We start from the raw sequence: 25966 nt of genomic DNA, 5'->3' as shown, positions 1-25966 counted from the left end.
ATCAGACATGGATTGTAACAAGGAGACAGAGACAAAAATATCTTCGTTTTAAGGGCTCGAACGCGGTAATTGAAGAGCAAAGCCGTTTGTTGAAACACTGTCACCCAGCTGCTGGTTTTGTTTGTACAGTGTTTCATTTGATTGAAAATGTCTTTTTCTATAGGAAATGTAGGACAGTTGAAGCTGCAAATAAATAATAACCCACTGAGGTTTAAGTCGTCACAGGTAACCCTACCCTAACGTCTACATTTTGGAGTAAAGCAAAACAGACTTTTTTGAAAGCATGAACAGTTTTTCAAGTGTGTCAGAACGATTATTTTATTTGTTACCTGAATGCAAAGACTTGGTAGGAAAACAAAGACAGCATACTGTGAAGGCCTAGGGTTAGGGGTAGGTTTGGGCTTTTCACCAGTGATGGCTTAAGACCTCAGAGAGTTAACCTCCTAACATCTACCAGGTCACCAACAATCTGCTAAAGGCTAGGGCTGGGGTGCAAATTCTAAGCAATCTCAGTTTAATAATCTAGAAAATGCTACATTTTGAAGCAGCTCCCTTACATGCATTTTTACCTTCCGGGTCTTCTTTTGTCATTGTTTGGCACATCTTTATATAATGAGCTGAAAGTTCCCTTAGTCCTAACCTTAAACTGGTCACTAGCAACCTTGTTATTAGGTATTTTTTTGTAAATATAAGGCAGGAAAGGTCTAAAATTTCTTTCTCTTAAAGTAAGTTTCTAAAGAAGCACTATGAACAAATCCTTACATTTTGATTTTCCAGACTGTCAGGCTGACCATGATTTCCCCGATCATGTGTATCACACATCACAGATGTCAAATCAGAGAACTTAAGATAAGAGCTCTGTGTCAAGGGCCCTGACCAATCCACACATCTCTCTCTTAAAATTGTAGTTTCTTCAGTGGAGTCCAGCTTGGATTATGACATGGTTGACATCATTTGATTTGCCTTCCCAGGAGCTCTGAAAGTGCTCCATTAGAGTTATTGCTGGTGGGGCGGCATGCCAACGCCAGCAGCCTGCCCCTGTTACCCACAGACTTACCTGCTGAGTGTAATCTGTCCTGTTAAGGTTAAGCCAAGTTTAAATTTACACATACTTTGAGGTCTTTGCGCTGTCTCAAACAATAGAACAAGTTTATTCTTATTCACATTCATCCACCAGGCACGGATCATTGTTCCATTGAGAATCGGCTCGGAGTAGCAAGAGGCAGGCTCATAAACACAGGTTTCTAATCTTATAATTCACTGGTGTCTGTATTATGGATTCAGTCAAGAGAGAACATATTCAATAAAGATGCCCAAAAATGACAATGTGACTTAAACCAAAAGTCAAGCCTTGAACTCTCGACAATGGGTCATGAAAGCTGAATGAGCCCTTTGCCAAGGCATGGATTCAAAACCGAGCTGAGAATAGAGCAGGACAATAAATCAACAGGGAGTCCTTTTATTTTCTTCCTGGTTCTGGTCTTCATATCTTCCTAGGACATGTTGTTTTTCTCAAGATGGAAGAAGAGAGGGTGTGGTGGATGTAGGAGGAGGAGGAGTGTGTGTGTGTTGGGGGGGTGACTGGAGAAAATAAGAGGTGGAGGGCAGGCGGGCAAGCAGGACAGTGACATTCACGCATTACGACGTGGCGACACTGACAAGGTGTCCACCCTGCCGTTCGGCCAAGCTGTTATCACAGTCGGCCCCCGTTTCCAGGTCGCAACCCTCAGCGGCACCGGCATTATTGGGTCGCGGCTTGGTGCCACCAGCCAACCCCGGTGTGGGCCGACCATGCTATTGTCCAACGGTGAAGCGTGGCTTTGAGATACTGAACACACACACAGGCACACACACAGGCCCACTGATCCGCCCTGGCAACCTCCCTAGCAACCATCTGTCCTGCTTTGCCATGCTCAGGCTTGGGCACAGCTAGCAATGGGCATGCCTTGACACGTCTGAGTTAATGGGACAAAACGGAGGCACGCAAAAGGACAAAAGGACTCACAAATGAAAGAGCGTAGCCAACAGAGAGAAGTCAGAGAAAGAAAGATGGCCTTCATGAGAGTTTGGCTCGAAAAGTCCAAAAGTAAGACCGATGTTGTTTTGTCCTTTGTGTTGATTTAAGTTCCGCGGAAGCTAAAATTATCCAGGATTGCTTTCTATGAACCAATTAAAGAATACATAAACGGCACATTGTACATTTGATTTGTAGATAAATGAGAATCAAATTTGCCAAAAATCTTTGACATAATAGAAATTGTCCAGGGTGCGAAAATGTCTTTCCCTCATCAAGTTTTCTTCTGTATTCAGCATCTTGCCCATTTCGACATCATCACTCATTTCAACTATTCAGTTATGTTGTCATTGTATTGACGGCTATTAGCATTACAACCAACAGCAAACTGGCGACATGAGAATACGTCAAGCGTTGACAAAGACCTCACGTTTGAATGTGTAAGGCTTTCCTGAGAAGCATAAAGGGATTATAGCTGAATGTGCATTTGTAGAACACAGAAGAAAGTCGGCTGGAAAGGAGGTGAGCAATTTGAACAATAGGACTTCTGACCGTCCTGATTTGGTTGTTCGACTTACTTTTGTATTAACAGCGTCGCTCGCATTGTGATATCTACACGGAAAAGTTTGGAACGTTGACGCCCTTGAGGTCAACGTGTCATTGGAACGGCGCTGGAAGAATGACGGTTTGCTTCCTGATGCTATAGATTTGAGGTTGGCAGGGGGTTGGATAAGAGTGGGGCAGGGTGGGGCAGGTCTGGGTGCGACGCTATATCACAAGTAGATACATCTTCCTCTGTCTAACATGCTCGCTTGTGTTGCCTTATCAGCATCGCGCCAATGGCCCCAGAAACAGCACAGCAATGACCTCACGTCTTTCTCCCACCCAAAAAAACAGCCTTTTCTTAACATGCAAAAGCGCTGCCTTTGTCAGCCCTCGTAGACACAAATCAATTCCCCGCCCCTTCTAGCACCCAAAACCTCGGGCTCATCCAAGAAGCAGAGGGGAGCCTCAGACAACTCGTGATAGAGCCTCTTTTGATGGGAACTACATTTTGTAGCATCCGTTCCTCTAGAGTACGATTTATAGTGCAAGCAAGCTTGGAAAAAATGTTCTTAAGAACATAAAGAACAGCCTGGTTTATTCTAAGGTGTCCAAATTATAAAAACAAGATTACATGTTTACGCCGAGAACTCCTCTGACGACCATCAACCTTTTTGCACCAATAAGCCTGTTCAGAAGTAGACTAAAGAGAAAACACTTCGTTGGGTCGTGAAGGCGAACTGATTGAGCGGTCATCGTTCCTGAGTTTTTTATGCAGCTTTTACTTCTTTCCGCTGAGGCCCTGGGTTCTGGCCACAACAAAAAAAGTGGTTTAGAAACAGGATTACAGGGTGAATGTAGCAGATAAAAATCAGGGGGAAATTATGTGCCTTGCCAGCTCTCTACTAAACAGCCCCCCCTTTCCCTTAACCCCACAGCCCTTCCCTTTTTCTTTCACCGTCTTGCATTTTCAAAGAGCTGAGAGGCCATAGCGAAAGTGAATGAAGCATGACCGCAGGCAGATGCTCCCCACATCTTTCTCTCTCTCTCTAGTCGTACCCTTCCCAGTTTACACCCTCTATTTCCCACAACTACCTAAACACTGCTGTTTCAAAGGGACACACAGCTCATTTACCTAAACACTGCTGTGTAGATGATTACAATTTAAAGTGGACTTACAGACTTATGAGGTAAAAGTTCAGTTACAATGATTTTACAGTACAATAGTATAAAGCTGGGAGCTACTTTTTTACCAAATATTTATTTTACATTTAAACTGTTTTTTAATGTATTGTCATATGTGTGTGTGTGTGTGTGTGTGTGTGTGTGTGTGTGTGTGTGTGTGTGTGTGTGTGTGTGTGTGTGTGTGTGTGTGGGTTTGCTTATGATAAGTGTTTTTTGTTGTTGCTGTTGTTGTTGTTGCAGTGCCATTTTGAGTAAATGCCATTTGTTAATTTCCCCTAATTCCCCCTGGGCACTTGAAGGCTAAATGAGCACAGATGGGACATTTTCAGTCCTTTGGAACAGTTCATTTGAGTGATTTGGATTCAGATTTGTTGTTTCACAGTCTACATATCACATTGACTCTTCTTGTGAGCTTGAGTGGAGAAAGTTGCTGAAACCATACTAATTGTGATGGTATACAAGTGCAACTTTAAACCCAAGTAGCAGTGAATTATTTGATTTGCATGCCATAAAAATAACAAAAACAAGTCTCTTCATGGTCACTGCAGGAGCCTCTGTCTGGAATGCATCCTCTAAACACTTATCTGTAGTAAACAACTGCTTTTTTATTCTCTGGGTCTTAAAGTGGAAAGTCGGAACTTTTGAAGAATTTCAAAATGTTTTAATTAGACGACAGACTGTTTGTTCATGTTTTTGAACACAGAATTTAATTTAGGTTTTTATTTGACAGCAGTAACAGGATATTATGAACCAAAACTCATATATAACATGGATAACATGTGTACTTCATAACAGCTGTTGTATATAGTTACTATTACAACTGAATAAATCAAATAAATAGTGATATTTTAATATATCTAAATATCATCACATAGATCATGTAATAAAATATTATTTTAAACTGGACTTTGTTTGGTTTTTTGGCATCAGTCCTGCGCATATATCGGGTCTGAAGAGAAGCTATTGTATTTTAACCCAGATCACATTTTCCATAAACGAAGTAAAATCAAACAAATAAAAACAATGAGAGAGAAAAGACGTACAGGACACTGCCGCGCAATCTGCCTACTCATGAGGGCTTTAAATGAAGTACATTAACCATCATTCATGAGCATCCAGATTGGTTATTGTATAGTAGCAACTGTTTTCCAAACTATTTACAGTTTAAAGAGTAGTATAGCCTTCATCATTCATTACTAATTATTATTATTATTCACTATTATATATTGTTGCCAATCGGTAATTTATTATGTTGTATAAATAATCTTTTTTTTAAAAATAGTGTATAGTGAACTTGATCTGTGAGCTATTTTCCATTAACTAGTTTTGATATTTAATATATATATATATATATATATATATATATATATATATATATATATATATATATATATATATATATATATATAGATATATATATATAGATATATAGATATAGATATAGATATAGATATAGATATAGATATAGATATATATTACCTTTTGGTAATTTAAAGACAACCACAACCATCAGTGATTCATTTCTTGGGCTTATTTATCAAATAAACACACACACATTGTGTTTGCACAAAATTTATAAACATTGTTTATGCAACAGTATATTATAAGAACAGCTACAAAAAGGAAGTGTTTTTCATATCCATCAACTGTACTACTGTGTTAGGCATAATTTTATATCAAAGATAAGAAGATCCATTCACTGTGTGTGTGTGTGTGTGTGTGTGTGTGTGTGTGTGTGTGTGTGTGTGTGTGTGTGTGTGTGTGTGTGTGTGTGTGTGTGTAAAAACCACATTTCTGAGGCAGGAATGAGGCCAGTCACTGGCAAGTGACGGGGCAGTGAAGCGACCCAAAATTCACTCTCCTCACTCTCAGTAGGCTTGTTTTCACCATGGAGCCAACAGCTCTGGCTCATCAGCCCGCTCTGCCAAAAACAATGTTTGTCTTAAGAATTTCCATTCCGAGGTGTTGCCTGGAATGAGAAACATAACCCGACCTGATAAAAATGTTAGCAGTTTGGCAGCTGAGGACTAAGATTACCCATTATTCATAAACTGAGAGCGCAACATTGTTGTATTTGTGCCAATAATACTATTAATACCTGATTGTACTGGTTTAATCTCTCAGTCTGCCTTTGCTGTGTTTTTTTATTTATTATTTTGAGTGATAGGTGTGTGCTATAGTATGAAAAAAAATGAAAGATTTATATAGTGAAGAGCACGTTGAATGTATTCTAAAAAACAACTTTGTATATCTTGTATCGTGCTCTTGCTGTACATTTTCATCTTCTATTTAATTTTAATCTTTTAATCCTTTTATCCTCTTATTAAAGTGTTTTTATATTAGCCTGCGCATTTTTAGATGCGCTCGTAATCCTTACTTATGTCTTATGTATAGCCTTTGCTGTTGAAATGTGCAATATATGAGCGCAATAATCCCAATGGTCACATAAATGATCTTAAAACAAGGTCATGCTGCAATATTTGAGGTTGTTTTTATGTGTGTGTTATTTAGAACTACAATTTGTACCAATTCAGTATAAAAGAAGACCTTTATATCCACGTAGTTTCTTAAAAATGAAAAAAATTACTACAATAATACTTTGACATATTTCTCAGCATGTCATTTGGACTTTCAGGCATTTGAAGGAAAGAAATTCTATAAAATCGAGATCTACGTTTTGCATTTAAGCATCATGGCTAATTACAGATCTAGCTTTCATAGAGTAGTAAATGTGCTTAGTAGTCACCTGAAAAAAATGGTTTTTTGAGACTTTATATTTCAAAATCAGGGCAATTATCTTTCATAAAAAATATAGCAATAAAGAATAAATGTAGTTTTACTAATTACTATGAGAAACCTGCAACCACACAGGAGTATGGCGGACATGATATATGCTATAATCCCTCCTTAGAAAAAAAAAGAAAAAAAAAAAGCTCGGAAATCCGTCACCAAATAATTCTGTAAATTGAAACTACTCTATTGCTGCGTGTATCGGCTCTGATGTGTACGGCATGTTATTGCTGAAGACAACTTCTCTGTTTGGAGACGGAGAGGAGGCTCCTTCCTCTCGCTCCTGATAAAAAGGTAGAGCAGATGAGGAGGAGGAGGAGGGGGGGGACGAGAGGTGATACAGCGCACAGAGAAATTTCATTTCCTGCCTTGTACGGAGAAAATAGTATCAGCTGGGAAAACCTGGCCAAGAGATGGGAGATTTCCCCTCCGAACATTGATAACCATTTGTTCATTTCCTGACAACAACAGCGCAAAAAAAAAAAATTACACGACTCTTCTCTGAAATGGAATAGGTTGAGTTTTCCCTCTCATTCTTGTTTTGTTCTGCAGGAGCACAGGAGTCTATTTCATCAGCAACACATGCAGCAGAGGTCCTAATCACAGGATCAGTTATTATTGGAGGGAGCGCACGCTGCATCGGCTGCATAGCTGAGAGACGAAAAAGAAGGGGTCTGCGGTCAAATTCTCCCACTTTTGTGTCGCTTAGCTTCTCTCCGCCAGGTCGGATTTGCATTTTAATGGAAGGCTTTTATAGACTTCTCGGTGGCGTTCGCAGCACCACAAGTGGCATCATTAAGTGAACTAAGCCGGATTAGAGGCGATGCTGAGGTCAGATACCCATACGCCAAAAACAGAACCCAAGCTTTCACCTCCGGGATTAGACAGAGACCGAGAGACGACAGGGGAGGGGTGGGTGGGGGCGCAGGGGTTTAGAGGCGAGGGGAGAGCAGGAGATTTTTTTTAAGGACATAGGCGAGCGGAACAACAAGAGAGAAAGAGAGAGAGAGAGTTTCTTTTTTTTTAAATGAGCAGGAGCAGTGAAAAGAGAGGGAAATGGGAGAGAGACATAAGAGGAAAGAGGAGAGACAGGCCACAGCGAGGTGATGAATTGCTTTTAAAGTGTCTCCCCTTCAGCTCGAGGGCCTTGCACATCCTCGGCTTGGCTTTAGTACCAGCTTCTCACAGTATAATATTAAACACAAACATGGAAACGGCAGTGTTTGGGGACAGTTCTTGACTTAGAAAGGGGTGGCAGTACTTTTCATGCTGTGACAGCCAAGCGGTCAGCCATAGAAATCAGCCAGCATTGCCCAGTGCTGGCTGTCCATGGCAGGACAAGGCCAAGTATGGCACCAAAATGAAAGTTAATTAGTTGTTCTTAGGTCACTTTAAATACTTTTCACTCATGTTGTTGTCAACCTCTCACCAACAAGTCTAACCCTAGATGGGTCACCATCTAGGGTTAGGTTAACATCCACCTCTACATTTTTCACCAATTAGAAATGGAAAAGCTGTAAAAAAAAAAAAAAAGAAAAAAGAAAGATTTTATTTCAAACACTTTCTAGTTTCTGAAGTTTTGCCTATTTTGGAAATGCAGAGGTCACTAGCGAGCTGTCCCGTGCCAAAGCTGACAACCACATGAAAGTTATGTTGACGTCAATGGATATCAGTTTGAAACGGTGATCCAAGAGATCCCCAGACTAACTGATTGTGACGTTCTTATCTGTTACTAATAAATGTTTCACTCACTTCATGTGGAATTATTACTAGCAAGTTTGAATAACTGATAGTGTGTGAAGCCAATCCTGTGCAAGTCTGTCATGGCCAAACAAAGAGGCCTATTCGCCCTGTCTGTCATTTCACTGTGCAAGACTTATGGATTCTGCTTTGATAATTACAGCAGACTTTTAGGAAAGCATTCAGGAGAGCTTGCACTGCTACACAGCATGGAGATCTATTCATAGAAAGGACAACTTCAGGTTCATCTGCAGTAAAAAAAAAAAATCTCAAAGTGTGCTGAACATGCATGGACGTGTTGGTATTTGCTGTTTTTAAACAGGCTTAGCAGTTACAACGTGGCAGCCTATTAATATCAACCCTGACTTTACAGCTGTTGACCATAGATGTAAATAAATCTGAGTAAAACATAGACTTCAATTATCAGGTGTGAATGTGTCACACGAACATCAGATGCCATTTCTATATCACACGAAGTCCTCTGCTTATCATAATCAAGAAAAATACAATCATCATCACAGTGGAGTGATAATAAATAAATAAAAAGTGGATTAATTTTTCATGTCAGAGTCTTTCAGCAAACCTTGTATTTAATGATAAAAGCTGTAAAACTCTATGAGGCGTGTTCTTGGGGTGGGAAATGTCATACTTAGAAATTTTGATTTTTTTAGGATGTGGTTAAGGTCGGCCACATGAGGTATATTTTAATCCAAACCAAGAACTTCTCCTACATGTTGTCAAGAACGTGCAGTTCCTCTAATGGCCACTTGAGGCTTACTCCATAAGGAAGTCAGTCTGCATAGATGCTTATGTTAAAATGCCCAATTTTAAGGTATAAATAAGACTTTTTAATAATATATACCAGTATCTATATTTATAGTGACAGATAAGTGAAAAGTGTCTGTAAGAAAAAAAATCGATATATCCGATTATAGGTTTTAAAAACCGTTTATCAGTCAGACTCTCTTTGTTAGGGCTTAAAATCAGGGGGAGTGGCAGCTTTGACTGGCAGGTTCATAGACAGTTCTGATGTGAGAAATTCTAATTTTTTTACCACTTTCTCTAAAATTAGATATTTTACTGTTAATGTTTTAACGTGTGCATGTCGAGATTAAGTATGCGGTGAAACACCCACCTTTTTATTTTATAGAACGTACTAACTTATTCACCTTCATTGTCCACTAGAGCGCCAGAAAACACACTAAATCTGCAAACTTTCAACTGTTCTGCTGCCTTGTTTTCCAATTAACCTTTCCAGAGGCCAACCTTTGCATGGAATGACATGGATCAATGCCCACAGTGATAAACATCTGCAGAGCACCTATAACTGACTGGAAAAGTGGCTTTGTAAATGCTGTGTAAATATTAACTAACGGGTGTTTGCCGTCACTTCACAGGTCTGATGCGTGCCAGGTGCAGATATGAAGGGGAAGTTGCTGAACCGTTGCGTTGCGAACGTCAAGGTTGCAGGTTAGAGTGAAGGTGAACTGCTGGAAATGGGAAGGATTTGACAAGCGTCCAAGCTTACATCCGTCCGCTCCGGCCTCGTATTGTTCTTTAACGCTGTTAAAAGACTGAAAATGCAGCCATAATCTAAGAAACCACAAAGCACTGCAGAGACAAGTGACACATTCAGCAGAGGGAATATAAGGATTTGTTTATTTAGTTAGAGAGCTGTCGATGTCGTCTTCTCACAGTAATGGAGAAGGATAAAGGAGACATTTTCTGCAGTTAGCATACAATTCATGACGCTGCTGAAGTTTTTAAGCCATGTCATCCACCATCAATGTGAGGATTCATTTTTGTAAGTAAACTCGCATCTGAAGTTCACATGTGAACTCAATCTATACGAGTGAATAAAGCTCAAAGTGCTAAAATAATTATTTGCATCTGCTTCTAGACAAAAATATATATTTTTTTTTTTTCAGTCATCGGTATTGGATTAAGAAAATATGAACACACCAAAGTAAATTTGCTCATAAAATGCTAGCATTCAGCTAATAAAGCTAATCCCCATTCATTCTGGCTCATTTGATCGCTACAAGGAAACATTCAGTTTTAAAAGAGACAGTTCTTCACCACCAAAAAAGTCCACACTAAATTTTAATTTTTAATATTTATTTTTTAGTTCTAATCATTTGAATATTAAAACACTTTAATAGATGAACACTTGTGCTTGTTTTGACATTTTCAGACCGAACAAAACAGCTTGAAGTACATTAGCACAACCTTCTCAGCTTGACTAGCACTCATTTGCACGTGTCGGGTTTTTCCCGCTTAAAAATTTGTTTGTACCCCAGAAAAAGGTTTTAGCCAAAACCGTTGCATTCATGAAATGGCAGAAAAGATTCTCTTAAATAATGTAAAACAAATGTATCATTTTTATATATGTGGACTAATTATGCTTACACAGAAAATAACCTCCAAAAGTCCCATTCAGAGGCAGAAAAGGCCATGGACGGGGGCAGGGTCATGTCCACAAATGATCGGAGAATCTGGATAGTTACATCTTACTGAAAAATGTAAACAAGGTACAAAAACACTGTATACCACTGTTCTGTACTACATCATTTTTATTTAAATGATTAGTTAACTCCAACTTTGTTCTTTGTCCCAACTGTGCCTGTTTACCTCTAAATAATCTATTAACCCAATGCTGCAAATGTTGGGACTCTTAGTAAAGTGTCAATAAAACCAGAATGCAACACTGGAGATCTCATAAACTCATATTTTATACACAATAGAACATATTGTCCCCAGATGTTTTCAGACTGCTGTTAAAAGAAGAGATGCATGCCACACAGTGACAAAAACCAACTTTCTGAGACATGTTGCCACCATCAAATTCAAAATGATCTTTATTAAAATGATGTATTTTCTCAGTTTAAACCTTTTGATATGTTTTTTTATGTTCTATCGTGAATAAAATATAGGGTTTTTTAAATTTGCACATCTTTGCATTCTGTTGTATTGACATTTACAGACTGTCCCAACATCAGGATTGGGTTCAGAAATTGGTGGAGTCAGCACTCAAAATCTTTGATTTGGTGTCTTTACTGATTTAAATACCATAACGTGACAAATTCGAGTGATTTTAAGTCATGCGTGTCATAAAAGATACCCACTTCCCTTGGAATATGGACAGAAAGCCTCTGTGTGATGTTTCTAAATGTATTCGAAACACATTTTCTGCCTGCAGAGGCTGCAGATTGGTAGTGGTAGAGTGGGAGGGGTCACTTTAGGTCACTAACTTAAAAAAAAAAAACATCAGAAAAAGAGTAATCTAATATTTGAGGGAAAAAAGGGGAAAAAAGTAAAGTGTTGTCTGGTTTTGTTGTAGGTTGGAATTCACCACCGCACAAAATAACTAGATGTTATTTGTGGCTGTACAATAGTGTGTGTACGCGTTGTTCATGTGCCTAACACAGCGTGCTGTGCAGAGATGAGCGGCCCGTCACTCAGCAGGCATCAGGCCATGGAGGTCACACCCCAACAGTTGCGGGAAGAAGAGATTACGCCTGTGTGTGTTTGTGTGTGTGTGTTTTCTAAAAAGCAGAGATTATGCATTGTGATATCAAACTGGGTTAATGTAGCGGACTGTGTTTGCATACAGGGGTGCCACGGACTCGCGGGTTTTAGCTTTAATCCCCACACACAACGGAATGCTCACCGGCTGATTTGGCACTTTTTCAGAGTATTAGGCGACCAGGCGAGGAAGCTTTGTTTACCCGACAGACAAGTCATCATGATTCATAAAATCCCTACTAGCCTGCGTTTTCCTCTACTCTTACACTTTTATGGGACTTTTGCTTTCTTGGTCTACTTCAGTAACCTTGAACCCTAATTTTTTCATGTTTCTGATCCTCATTTCAAAAGACATGTAGTCATCCACGCGGTAAGATAAAAACAAATATAAAGAAGTACTACTGTAGTACTTCAGTACTGCAAACCTTTTCACGAGTTAAATCTTCTATTAGAATAACAGACTGCCATGATGGGTTCATAAAATACAACACCAACAGTTATTTCTATCCAAAGTTTGAAAATGTGTGTATTTTTGTTTGTTCTCCAGTCAAACTAGGCCGGGATTACGCTCTCTTAAAGGACATGCTCACTGCTGCCGATACAGGGGACGCATACACATTCATACACAGCCACAACACAACCGCACATCTTTATGAAACAGGGAAGTCACTCAGTACACCACTAAATTCTACACTGATTTTACATTTCAGAGCAGGAAGCTATGTCCATTTCTTATATATATCATCTATTGTAATGCATACACATGCATACACACATAAAGCGTAGATATGAATATAAAATAATGAACAAAAGAAAACATGTATGGTTTTAATAGTTCACCGATGTAAACTAGTGCTATCTATGCTCCAAACGTCAAAACCAGAAGGCATCATGTGACGTTTGAGTCGTTCCAGGGAAGCTTTGTTATAAAAATAGATCAAGAAATTTCAATAATCCAATGAAATAAAAGCGTGATGACAAATTCTAATTCAGAGCACGACACAATGGAGCTCAAGTTGGAAAACTGAGTAAAGAGTAAAAGCCGAGTCAAAAATATACCCCTGATAGAAGATTTAGCAAAAGTGTCAAGTGACTCCAATTATCAGAGGTGAGACCTGCACTGACCTTTCAACAGCACAATGGTTATGAAAGGGGAAGTCAGCTAAACTGGTTTTTGTACCAGGCTATAAACCTGAGAGACCATTCGAAGAACTATTTGTGTTAATACATGTGTTTAATTTTTAACCTGAAGGTTGCCGCGGGCACTGACCGCCTGATGATGAAATTTATGTCACTTAGAGCAGCGGTCCCCAACCTTTTTTGCACCACAGACCGGTTTAATGGCAGACAATATTTTCACGGACCGGCCTTTAACGTGTGGCGGATAAATATAACAGAATAAAATGATACGTCTTATTTCTTTCAAAATAAGACGCACAACTACAACACGGGAAAAGAGCCAGGGAAGCCGAGTTAACGATAAAATCCCTGAAAACCACAAATTTCACACTAGAGCCTCAACTCTCACGGCCCGGTGCCAAACGACTCACGGACCGGTACCGGTCCACGGCCCAGGGGTTGGGGACCGCTGGCTTAGACCATAACGTTGTCATGTATGCAAAAAACTGGATTTACTTGGGTTGAATTGGGACGGGTTGGAAACCTGTGGTTGGATAAATGTAATACTTTTTAAAGACCCTTTCACAGATGCAGCTGCTAAAGATTTCAGATCATGTTTTCCACCTTAAAATGAGAAATACCATATCCTTTAACCAAAGTCATTTTTGACCTTCACCAGCTTTCTCCAGACCAGTAAGCAGACCTTTAGTCAAGGCCATTTTTACTGTTAAATGACTTATATTTGCTATAACATTTCCTTCTGCCATGTTAAGACGACTTGTGATGAAGGATGTACATGTGCATCACATCAGTGTTTCACTCGATATTTCTATATTTTTCACCCCTGCTTGTTGCTTCAAAAGTTTAAAAATGTAATCAGCCGACTCCAGCCACTGGCATACAAGCATATTCCATTTGTTTTTCACATTTGAAATGCAGCAGGTCTATTTATTACCAGCAGCAAACTAAAAGCACAGTAGTCTGTGTGGAAATTAACTAAAGGGATTAAATAATAGATTGAAATCAATAGGAAAAAACATCACTTTGTGGTTGCTTTGATTAATGGTCTCTCCTAAAATGATAAATTAAAGTTGAAAACTTTCTGTACACATTATTAACCCCCCGTTTTCTAACTCATTTAAAAAGCTGCAGGCTTATTTCCCATTATGTTGATAATATGGGTATGGTTAGCCAAAACTCTTTGTGATAATTGTGTGTTGGTTCAAAAAGCCATTTTCTGTTAGAGTGCACAAATCCATTACGACCTCCTCCTTAGGCCTGATAATGGGGATTGGATTAATGCAGGGGGTAAAATATGTGGCCCAGGACTCCTAAAGATATGATTGATCACCTTATTCCTGAGTATTCAACCAGTTTGGTTTGTGTTAATCAATACCATTACCTCTTTTGGATTAAACAGTGGCCTGTAAACAAAATAGAGTCAAAGAAATCTAGATGTGGGAATGTTGTCTGATGGTTAAACTAGGTAATACACATCTCAGACCATCAGAGACTATTTTACATCAAGCACTGGCAGCTGAATTGGTTCCAGTTAGAATAAGTATATTCAACAGCTTATGCCATAAGTTGAAGAATTCCCATATCGGACAGTTATAGAGAGCCAATATTATCTACATTTTTATTCTTGAACCCTGATAGAGTAGATCAGCAAGGAAAAATACTTCTGCGTCAAATCACTGAGGAAACAGGTATTTGGTATTTTATATTTGATACTGCGATACAATATTATTTGATACAGATATTCCTGATGCTAATTCATTGTTTATATAAAGCACACCTGTCCACAGAATCAGTCTCTTCTATTCCAACCTCTCCACCACGATGGGAAAGACCAAAGAGTTGTCCAAGGACATGCAGGGACAGACGTGCACAAGGCTGGAATTGGCTACAAGACCATCAGTGAGAAGTTTGGTGAGAAACTAACAACTGCTGTTAACATTATTTGGAAATAAAGGAAATACAAAATAAGTCAGCCTCAGTCTGGAGCTCCATGCAAGCTCATCCTTACCCCATGAGGGTGAGGTGAGGATCAGCCCCAAACTACACAGGAGGCGCTAGTTAATGATGTGAAGGCAGAGCATCAGTCAAGCATGGAGGTGGAAGCATCGTGACTTGAAGGGTCAATGGATGGAGACACGAACCAAAAATCCTCGAACGAGAACCTTCTTACCCCAGTCAGAAAACAGAAGATGGGTCGTGGACGGGTCTTCCAGCATGACAGTGGCCCAAAACTGCAACAAAGAAGTGGCTATAAAAGAAGCACAATAAAGGTCATGGAGTGGCCTGGACCGTCTCCAGACATCAGTCATATAGAAAATCTGTTGAGGGAGCTGAATCTTTGAGTTGCCAAGCAAAGAGAAAACCCTAAAGGATTTCGATTTTTAAATACCTGTAATGTAATCCATCTGTGGCTTGTGGACGTTTATTGGAAGGTTTGGTAAGATTCCTATTTACCCCTTTATATGAGATTTTAATATGTACAGTATACAAAAATAGTAATCTCATGAGGAGAAATGCATGCTAGTCTGAAAGACAGCATCTTCTAGTTTCTGAAAACATGATTATTTGGCATGTTTCTAAAATGCTACTCTAAGCCTGCCCCTACCTTGTTGTCATTATAGGCTGAGGGACCCTGTATTATTTTCCAATCACCAGGTTTTACCATCCTAACAGAAAGGGCAACCTATCTAGATCTGGCAATTTACAAAGAAGCCAAGCAAAGGTGCAGCAATCAGATTACACAGCAGGTAGTGATGACATATCGCCCACTGAACAATTCCGATCATGATTGGATTGTGTGTTGCAAAGATACGCCCTTCTTTCTGTTTGTGTCTTTGCTGCCAACTTGGTCACAGCCAAATGATCTGTAATGAATAAATAAAACCCAGAAAAACAACAGACAAGTCACTGCACTGTAGACTAAATGAATAACCTCTTTTCTCTCGCTGTTTATTTTCAGATGATAAAGCAAAATAACAAAACTGAGCTTTCAGAGCATTCACGAATGGAGCTATTGAAATGTAGAAGAATGTGTGTTGGGGGTGAGACAGCAGGGCAGGTCATAGCAGGAGGGGTGAGAGGTGTTAGCTAATCTGCTGCAGGATGATATAGATAAACAGAGATGCCTCCCAGAGAGCGGATGTTGTACCCAGATGGCCACAGAGCGGTTGGTGGCAGCAGGAGAGATCAGATAGTCAGAGAGAGACACAAAGAGGGGGAACACTGCAAAAAATATTTCATGGTTTTATTTTTACGAGGTGAATATTTCAGGTTTGTAAAAACATAAATAAATCTATGTTTAGTGGAACATTTTTGAAAAAAAAAGTATTTCATCATTTATTTCATGTTGTTGTTTTTTTTGACTACTTTCTACATTGTAGAGACATACTGAAGACATCAAATATATAAAGCAAGATATATGGAATTATGTAGCAAAGAAAAAATAAATAACTCTGAATGTGTCTTATATTCTAGATTCCTGAAAGTAGCCACCCTTTACTACTTTCAGGGTTGACAGCACTGCAAACCCTCTCATTGAGTTTCATGCTGCAGTCACCTGAAATGGTTTTCACTTCACAGGTGTGTCTTGTCAGGGTTTATTTGTGGAGTTTCTTGCCGTCTTAATGGGGTTGGGACCATCAGTTGTGTTGTGCAGAAGTCAGGTTGGTACACAGCTGACAGCCCTATTTGAAAACTGTTGGAATTCATATTATGGCAAGAACCAATCAGCTAAGTAAAGAGAAACAACAGTCCATCATTACTTTAAGAGCTGAAGGTCAGTCAGTTCTGAAAATTGCAAAAACTTTGAATTTCTCCCCAAATGTAGTCGCAAAAACAATCAAGCGTTACGACAAAACTGGATCACATGAGGACCAACCCAGGAAAAGAAGACCAAGAGTCACCTCTGCTGTTGATGATAAATTCATCCGAGTCACCAGCCTCACAAATCACAAGTTAACAGCACCTCAGATTAGAGCCCAGACAGAGTTCCAGTAGCAGACACATCTCTACATCAACTGTTCAGAGGAGGGTGAATCAGGCCGTTATGGTCAAATAGCTGCTAAGAAACCACGACTAAGGAAAAGCAACAAGCAGAAGAGTGTTTGGGCCAAGAAACACAAGGAATGGACATTAGACCAGTGGAAATCTGCTTTGGTCTGATGAGTCCAAATTTGAGATCTTTGGCTCAATCGGCTGTGTCTTTGTGCGATGCAGAAAAGGTGAACGGATGGTCTCTACATGCATGGCTCCAACCGTGAAGCATGGCAGAGAAGGTGTGATGGTGTGGGGGTGCTTTGCTGGTGACACTGTTGGGGACACTACCACAGCATCCTGCAGCGATGTGCCATCCCATCTGGTTTGGCTTTATTTGGACCTTTTATTTTTCAACAGGGCACTGACCCCAAACACACCTCCAGGCTGAGTAAAGGCTATTTGAGCAAGAAGGAGAGTGAAGGAGTGCTACACCTGATCGCCTGGCCTCCACAGTCACCTGACCTAAACCTAAGTGAGATGGTTTGGGATGAGATGGACCACAGAGTGAAGGCAAAAGGGCCAACAAGTGCTGCATCTCTGGGAATTCCTTCAAGACTGTTGGAAAATCATTTCAGGTGACGATCTCAAGAAGCTCATCGAGAGAATGCCAAGAGTGTGCAAAGCAGCAATGAAAGCAAAGGGCGGCTATTTTAAAGAATCTAAAACAGTTATTTCACACTTTCTTGTTTCTTGTTTATTGTGTTCAGTATTAAATGACTAAGGGACACTTTTTGCAGCAAGCAGCCATGCACATGGAAGAAGAGAAAGCAGGGAGATCCGACTCCCTGTCCAGGACTCCTCGTGTGTGTCATCTCGCACTAATAACCCTCCTCTGATCTGAATCTTCCTCCTTTTTTTTCTCCTCTCGTCTGCTTTTTTCCTCATGTCTATCGCTTCGCCACCTTCTTTTCCCTTCCCCTCTCTATCCCCCTCTTTAGATGTATCCTTCTCTTTCTCTCTCCCATCTCCTTCTCATTAGAGCTTATCTGGGCTTCCACATTCAGTGCTGGTTTTTATCTGTCTAATTATGTTGCTCTTCACCTATGGAGGGAGTAAAAGCAGCCCTGTGGCACGCTGGGAAGACGATTCTTGTCTGGTGCTCTCCTGTGTCCTGCCCCCTTGACTTTTGCACACCCTCTCTCACCCACCTATAGAGATGAGCAGCTTTTCCCTATCCTCTTTTCAATTCCATCACCTTTTCAGCATCACCGGGGCCCTTTGAGCGGGGCCCCCGGCCTCTAAGTCCCCCGAACAGCCAGGCTCAATGATAAAATTCCCCAGACACTTTTCCATTATGGAGCAATGATATGAGGTGATGCTGGGAGTAACAAAAACATACACACACACACTCACTGCCATCGTCATGCACATGCAAGGATCAGGGCATGCACATTCAAACAGTATACACAAAAGCACATAAAGCAGTTTTCACTCCTCCCTGCTTCCTTATCGAGCTTTTTCAGTGTGCAGTGCGTGAGCTGCATGTGCTCATCTCCCACACAAATGTGTGAGAATGCAGCAGTCATTGATAGAATATTTATAATGATACTGCCGGCCTGTGATGTATCAGAAAATAGGATTGGTAACGACTGTACTGGTTGTCTGCATGTTTTTTATTCATTTTTATTCACACCAATAACAACAGGCCACACACTGCAGTTATTTTTGATGCTTTCGTTTTGCAGAAAATAAAAAAATCCAGTCTACAATATCATGTTTTAAGGCATTGTAGGTAAAAAAATAGAATAAAATAAATAATAGTTATGAATGAATGATGTCTTTAACTGTGAACTACAGACTGTATGAAAGAAGGCTGTATTCATGATGATGTCACCATGCTGGTGTTGGGACTCTTGATTGGATTAGATGAGATGTTACATGATCAGCTAATGCTAGCAAGCTAACACTAAAAGCATATTTGGTGGTCCTAACATCATCTATGGCAATGAGCTTTGAGTGAAGCGCCTTGAGGCGACTTTTGTTGTGATTTGGCGCTATATAAATAAAATTGAATTGAATTGAGTAGTGACAAAGAAATGAGACTACAGTTAAATGTTGATGTGGGTTCTCAGTAGCTAACTGGAGAAAACTGTTAGAGAAAAGTCTTTGCAATCCAGGAACAAGTCCAGCTGTCTTCTTTTCAAGCACTCAAGTGTACAGTATTAAGGGGCAGAAATTAATTTCCTCTGTAGGATGTCTGGGCGCTTTCCTAGAGATGAAGAAGCCTGGTAATATGGAAAAGACTTTGGCTTACAAACACCAAGATGAACTGGGGATGGATGGATGGATGGATGATAAAATACTAGAATTTCCCTCAGCAATTTGAAAAGCAAACTTGGACAGTATGTACCTCACAGCAGGCCTAAATATTGGTTGGATAATTCCATTAGAAAAATTCCAAAAGACACCAACAGCACAAGCACAACGGAAAGCTCCAGTCAGCATATTTTAGGCCTAGTAGACACTGATTGGCAAAAGCTACCCTTTTTTTTATTTCACTTGTCAATTAGAGTAGCCATTCTAATAATTCTGAGCCTCTGCAAAATCCACATGGATAAATTATAGTTGATTTATGATTTGATTTTGCAGCCAACCTCAAGTGGCCGTTATAGGAACTGCACTTCTGAGCCGACTTAATTTGTTCAGTTCAGGAAGTTAAGGATACTCTAAAGGTAAATGTGTAGAAACTTGTAGCTGACTTCATCTAAACCTTTAGACCTTCATGTGTTGGAAGTGAGCAGCATATGTCCTTTTTTTCATGAAGTACACTCTAGTCTAATTCATTTCAGTTTCTGCTGTTCACTCACGGCTTCTCCGGACATAGATTGAACTGTACTGTGAAGTTTACAGACAACGTTGCCTAGATTCCAGACAGCCAAGAGACTTGATATTGGAAGGAAATCTATAGTTTTATAGTTTGGAGCAAAAAAAACTGACTGCCTGATGGCAACAAGACTAAGGGATTTAGAAAGAAGGAGGCAAAGACACACTCCGTGAGACTGCACCCAATTCCAATGCTTCACCCTGGTAGTGTATCCAAAGCACAGTTTAGGTTGTGTCTGGAAGAGCCCCAGAACTGCAGGTCACCCACCAGACGCTCCCTGGTGAAGTGCCCTGGCAGATTCGGCTCCTGTCCTTAGCAAGGTACTAAACTCATATCCATCTGATTCATCTAGTACCATTTTGCCTTCGGAGACCGTAGCAGGGGCTAATGCATCAGACCACACAGCTTCCAGTATCACAAGGGCACAAAAACCCGTCTTCCATGTTAAGGTGGCAATTTTTTCAACACTATAATTTGTAGAAACAGTGATCAGAGCCATAATAAGGAAACACAGCTGCAGTAACACCTTCTTTTATGTTTTACACAACTGGTTTACAGCAGGTGTTGTTAAATCTCTGCTAGAGGGTCTGTGTACCTGAGGCAGGACAAAACTTCCTTAATGTTTCTTCAGCACTCATCTCAGCAGGTTGTTTGCATGTCTGCGGCACACTGTAACAGATACTGCTTACTGCAGTCTCTTGGGGATGAAATGACGCACAGAGGGTGAGTGGGGTGGAGGTAGGGTGGGGCAGAGGGGTCACATGAATGTGCGCATTTGTGTTAATGTGTGTGGTAGACCTACAAGGGGATGATAACCCCAATAACGGTGGCCCTTACCTTTCTGCTCCCTTGATCCACACACACATGCTACACACACACACACACACACACACACACACACACACACACACACACACACACACACACACACACACACACACACACACACACACACACAGACACCATGCCACTGTGCGTACAATATGTGATTTTAATGAACCTAATCTCCAGGATCACCAGGTCTCTGAGCCGGGAAATTAACGAGAGCAGGTTAAACACACACAGTAGGTTCAGTGAAACCCCTTTCAAATCATGTGTGTGTGTGTGTGTGTGTGTGTGTGTGTGTGTGTGTGTGTGTGTGTGTGTGTGTGTGTGTGTGTGTGTGTGTAGGGGTGAAATTGGTTTTCCTCAGGATTAAAGGATTAAAAAGGCTGTTAGTTCCTCAAAGTGCTCCAAATACCCCCCTCAATATTCATTACAGCAGATACAAAAGGCAGAGAGGAGCTCATAATGGGCCCCAACCTTCTAATCATTTCAAGCAGGGACGCTCCTGATCTTGCACGCCGCCACACATACACCCATACGCTCTCTTTTATTATCATTATCCACACTATTAGCATGATATAAGAACTGTCTGGAGATCACAACGGGGCGAATTTGATATAGAAAAGAGATTATTGAGGAAACTGTGGCTGAAAATGATCCAAATATTTGTACACATTTGAAATGCGTGCACCCCACCCACCCCACCCACACACCCCACACCCTGGCTGCTTTTAAGCAGACTTCAGTCTTTTCCAATACTCCAAGCTAATGACTCCCTGATGCCAGCAGGTCTGGTGCGAGGTCTGCCAGCCATAGAGTTTGTTAAAGAGGATAATAAATCAATATCAAAGTGCCATCACAGTCAGGAGGTGGCCTAAGTGCCTCCTTAAAACACACACCCCATGGAAAAACTGTCCTTTTAAAGTCCCTTCAAGCACAGAGGAGGGGGGAATAATTGAAAGTGATTGAGAGCACTCTTCACTGTGCCCTTTTTGCACCCAGCAGGTAGCCACTTGTTCGCTGACAGCAATGGAGGATTGGTTTACATTGTGTGCTGCTGGCCCGCCACCGCGTGTGTGTTTGCGTGCGCACACAAGCTCGTGGAAACCTAACAAGGCTGAAATTGATGGTGTTTTAGCTGGGGAGTCATTTTTGATGGTCGCTGACATTCAGCTCCAGAAAATATTGCATTGGATGTGGAAAAGGTCAAAACCAAGGGCGAGAGAGTGAAGAAAATAAGAAAAAAAATGGAAAACAGAATGAAAGCATACTTGACGATTGAACCTTCTCAGTAAAAATAATGTGTATGCATTAAAACTGAAGCTGTGGAAATCAAATGTATTGTTTGTCTGCATTTATGCTGCTTCAGTTTGGAGCCTCGGCGTTTGTAGTTTGGTGTCGTACAGCACAGAAGAAAAGTCTTTTTATTATTTTTTTTCAATTCTAAATATGCAAGACGCTCATACACTCCTGCTCAAGGCTTACTTTTTGTGCTGATTATCCATGGATGTATCCAGAAAAAAGTACTTGAGAACTCCCACTGTGGATTTCAGAGTCAGGAGGTGTGTAAGAGCCAACGTCGATGTTTATGTTTTGTTTATTTGTTATGGTGGCACAGGTGTTTAGATTTTGCTGCATCTCAGGTGATTTCATGGGGGTGTGGTCGCATGTTATTTACCTGACGCCAGTGTTCGCAACAGCGGCGTTGGGGTGAGTGGTTTGTGGGCAAACTTTTCTGTTGACCGTCATTTTAGCACGTCAGTTAATGCATACGCTATTTGTTTTGATTCAAAGCGCAAAAGTATCTTGTTTCGTTCTTAAAATAAATACTCAAAATACGAATACGACTCTGTATGGATCATTGGAGACGCGTCACAGCAACAGGACCAACTCAGCCCGCTGCGATTTTGTTTTTGCATGGAAGGTGCAAGGTGGTTCCATACTGCAGTGGTTAGCACATTCGCCTCATATGCAAAGGCTCAGGAGGAGACCCAATGTAGAAGTCAAACACCTGAATTCTTCACTGCTACATTGTGGATACGGGAGCAGCCGAGGATCAGAGACGTGACCCCAACAACAAAAATCTATAAACAGTGTCAACACCTTGTAATAGTACCCAACACTTTTTTCACTTTTCATACATATAATAATAATAATAATAATAATAATAATAATGCAATTCAATTGTATTTACTTATATAGCACCAATTCACAGCAAAAGCCACTTCCCTGTGCTTCATGTTTTAAGGTAAAGCCCCTGCAATAATACAGAGAAACCCCAACAATCAGACAACCCCCTTTGGCAACAGTGGGAAGGAAGAACTCCCTTTTAACAGGAAGAAACCTCCAGGTGCAGAGAGGTTTCTTCTTAAAATGCAACCCCCAAATGGCTGCTACCGTTTGGGGGTTGCATTGTGGGAGATAGCACAGAAGACGTGCATAATGATACATAATGATACTAATACTAATAATAATCAAAATCATAATTCTGCTTATCCAACAGATCACATTAGCAAAAATAGGTTTTCTAATAAATGTGATAATGAAAAGAAGCAAAGCAGTCAGATAGATTTTCTTCCTTTAAAGCAGCATTGCTGTGTTTAGTTTCAGTAAATGTTTCACCCAAAATGCAACATATGTGAGAAAATGTCTACTGTTTTTTCTCTACAGCAGCTGTTGCATGACTTTAGTTATTTTTGCATGTATGTATGTTATTTATACTATTCATGTGACAAAGTGCATAATTAGATCGCACGGGGCTAGGATTTAGAGTTGCTTGGACATTTGACGGTCTCTGATTTGTCATGGTTTTCAAAATTTCAGTGAAATCGAGGCAGAAGGTTTGGAGGAAATGTATGCTGTATACTTCAAAACTTCAGCACAAGAAAAAGCACAGTTCCTAAGTAAATTTTATGCCACATTTTTTAAAATTAAAAAAATAGCAGAATAAAGTATCCTTTAAAAAATGGCAGCACATACAATTAATGGTTTTCCATAAATGCAAGATATTAACAACTTTTCTTTTACATTGTTTGGTCAAAAAAAAGAAAATAAAACATTTAAAAAATACAGGAAGACATCAGTTTAGTAAGTAGGAATTTCTAATGACCCGCTAACAGGTTATCATTAAACTCTGGTCACCCAGCATTCCACAGCTCAATGGTTTCACTGTCTAAAGAGAAGAAAACCCTCCAAGTTTGTTTTCAAAGGCACTCTTTAGGCACAAAACACCCCATCAGCTACTGCAGGAGACAGGAAACTATTATGCACATCATTTTTCTTTGTTGCTGGCACACTGAAGCAATCACAGTAACCCCCTCTCACAGACCTCCTCCTGTATCTTCTTCTCCCGGTAACAGTGTGGAGAAAAACTCCAGACAGAATAAATTCTGCTACCTCGGCCCCACAGCTCCTCAGCTCGGTTTTCTTTCCCCGACTCCCCGTCCCCCTGCCCCATCAGCCGTTCAGAAGGGATTTTATTTTATTTACTTTTTTTTTTCTTTTAATTTCTAAATCCACAAATGCATGTCAGCATTTCTCCAAGTCAGCTCGTATTTCACAGATTTTTTTACTCTGTGATTAATCTGAATTTTTCCATTCTGCGAGGGGAAACTGCTGCATGTATGAATTAAGTGTAAAAATCTGAACAATCTTACACATGGATTCCACACTATTGCTGTGCCGTACTGCAAATTTTGGTATCAATCAGATACCAAGTAAACACAGGGCCGATATATTGTAAACATATTTTAAAAATCCGTAAATCACTGTGATTTTAATTTTACACTATAATTAGTTAAGATACCTTCCAGCTTTTCATGTATTTTGCCTGGGATGTAAATCTGTCACTAAAGCACTTTGGGTCCACTTCTCTTGTTTAAATGTGCCATAGGCATTATTTTTCATTTCTATAAAATTTATTCAAATGATTAATTTAACAGAATTCAATGGACTACATATCAAAATCAGAGGACAGTCCTATTGTGTTAGTATCGATTCAATACAATACTATCGATACCATATATAGATACTGTCCGGCTTTTTCAGGTGTTACACATTTATTTCGAACATCGTGTTACAGAGAAGTTTAAAACATGTCCAGTCCAAACTAATTGCTGCACTGGTAACTATGATTGAAGCTTTTTCTTTCTAAGTTACCTGGAAAGTTTTCCCGCCACTGTAAAATTGGTGCGATAGAACAAATAAGCAACAGCAAATGTTATTGACAAATGTCATTTTATTTGCAGAAGTTCTGATATCAGTCAACATGGCCAATGACGTGGAAGCGCAGAGGAGCCGACTTGAAGGTTTCTGCATGCTTATTAAAGCCATATCGGTGCATGGAACTTATTTTCATTCCTCCTTTAAAGGTAGTAATCCTGTTTCTCGTTGGTCCTAAATCGAGATGAGGGACACCGCTTGACGGTTCTTTACCCAAAAAAAAGTTTTTTTATAAACCTGGCCTGTTGCCACGCCGGCTCATCGGCTACGTCTCTCAGCAACAAGTTTACTCGAGCTAACAAGCTACATGCATGCAGAACATCTGAATTTGACTGCACAGCAAAACAATATTTAACAGGTAAATGATGGGATGTAGATTCTGTCTTTTGGAGGGATTTTGTTGCTACTTTAAAACACTGATGTTCAATCCAGTCATCTGTCATTTTATTATTTCTTCACATTGTTTTTCTTACTTTCCAGATTTCTCACTTTCTCCTTGCTACCCCCTCTCTTTTCCTTCCCTCTCTTTTCCTTCCATCTACCTTTTCCTCGCCCTCTATCTTGGTTCTGCCGAACTTGGCTTAATTAAAACGCTAATGAGCCCCATTAATGGACCCAGAAATCAATTCTGTTTGCGATTACTTGAGCCTCTGCTAATAAGGTCTGATTTGTATTAGTTTTATACACCTCACCTCTGTGTGTGTGAACTCTGACCATTACTGATTTTCTGTATGGTCCGGAAATGCCTGAGCGGACTTTCTCAAATGATTTCTGTCACTTAAAGAGACAATTACAGAATGAGTCCCAGCAGCCGCTATCAAGCTTAACCTAAAATAGTGTAAAGTGCACCAGTGACAGAGAAACATTTTTCTTCTTGTCCAGCGCCTCTTTTTTGTCTGTCTCTCCCTCTCTCCCTCTCTCTGTGTCTCCATGTTTTGCATTATCCCCACCAGTCTCTGTGGTTTTGAAGTGTCAGTGAAGGCATGGACCTCCATGGCTGAAGCATCCCAGAGGTTTTAAGGAAATCACAGTTTGATGGCATTCCCATATGCTTCCAGCTGACTGGGACAGTCCACTCTACGTCGGCTGTTCCGTAATAATTCTTTGAATTTGTTTTAACCGTT

The sequence above is a fragment of the Astatotilapia calliptera genome, chromosome 23 (genome assembly GCF_964374335.1).
Source record: "Astatotilapia calliptera chromosome 23, fAstCal68.1, whole genome shotgun sequence".
Classification (NCBI taxonomy): Eukaryota; Metazoa; Chordata; class Actinopteri; order Cichliformes; family Cichlidae; genus Astatotilapia; species Astatotilapia calliptera.
Note: the sequence above shows the minus strand (reverse complement) of the source record.